This window comes from Haplochromis burtoni, unplaced genomic scaffold (assembly GCF_018398535.1).
Source record: "Haplochromis burtoni strain Fernald_Lab_line unplaced genomic scaffold, NCSU_Asbu1 Contig_1076, whole genome shotgun sequence".
NCBI classification, from domain to species: domain Eukaryota; kingdom Metazoa; phylum Chordata; class Actinopteri; order Cichliformes; family Cichlidae; genus Haplochromis; species Haplochromis burtoni.
Genome location: NW_024583437.1, coordinates 4,583 through 5,590, shown reverse-complemented (window position 1 = coordinate 5,590; position 1,008 = coordinate 4,583). Strand labels below are relative to the sequence as shown.

Here is a 1,008-nt window from a genome sequence, read left to right as displayed (position 1 = left end):
ACCACAACTGCAACTTATGGACACCTGCAGTCATTCACTGTCCTACTTTTAACCTGCGACTTTAGCATACGTCATCTCTTTTTATGCAACATCTTCTGGTGATAAATAAAGGAACAGAAGCCTTTCATGTGTTTCTATTGAGGCTTAGATGTTTGAAGGCTTGTAGCGATGTGAAATAAGAACGTCCCAAAATGTGTTAAACCGTGCCTCTGATGTTTTAATCAGGAAATTCAACCACAACATCATGATATACACTTATAGTTTGCACCGATGTGTTTTCTAAATTCTATCACACACATATACATGAAAAGTGAGCGCGAGACACTGATGGAGCTCATAGAATCTATTGCACTTCTGCACTGTGTTCAGCATAATATTAATTAGCCATTAATTAGAAGAGCTGTATTATTGATTTGTCTGCTATTCTACTTAAAAGGTCAAACTAATATATATTATCGACTCATTACATGTAAAGTATTTCAAGCCTTTACTTTTTATAACTTTGATGATGGTGCCCAGTGCACCAAACAGCCTAGGACCGTCCCTGCCTGTGTACGTTCCATGTCTTGTGTCTCTAATGGATTTGTGTGTTCTCCCTGTCTTGTTGTACCTGATTAGTTCCAGCTGTTGTTCAACTGAATTTCTCAGAAGAACCAACTCGAGGGATTAATAAAGTTCTCTCTCTGTTTCCCCTCGTTAGCCTCGTTACAAACACTACAGTGAACAAGTGGATTTTCCTATTTTAGCTCAACCAGCAAACACACAGAACCACTTACTGCTGAAGAGACAGAGAGCCAAAGTTTTTAAATAAACTCATTGCTGCAGCAAAGAGCAGCACAACAGTGAGGCAGATTTTTAGCTTCAGTGTTCTTGTTTTCCACTAAGTCATTGCTTCTGTCTCTAATTAGCTAACATAATCTAATCTATGTCTATTAGCATCCAACCAACTCAAAGAGTTCATATTACTAACAGCTCACCTCTCTGCAGCAGAGATGTGATCTTTAGACT

At 38.5% G+C, this 1,008-nt stretch overlaps 1 long non-coding RNA gene across 1 annotated transcript in view; it reads right to left on the bottom strand.

The window, feature by feature from the left end:
- LOC102300609 overlaps nucleotides 1-1,008 on the bottom strand; it is a 3,705-nt gene extending 2,697 nt beyond the window's left edge. Inside the window, exon 1 of the long non-coding RNA XR_317770.2 lies at nucleotides 978-1,008. This is a non-coding gene — a long non-coding RNA (uncharacterized LOC102300609). The remainder of the gene's footprint in view (nucleotides 1-977) is intronic.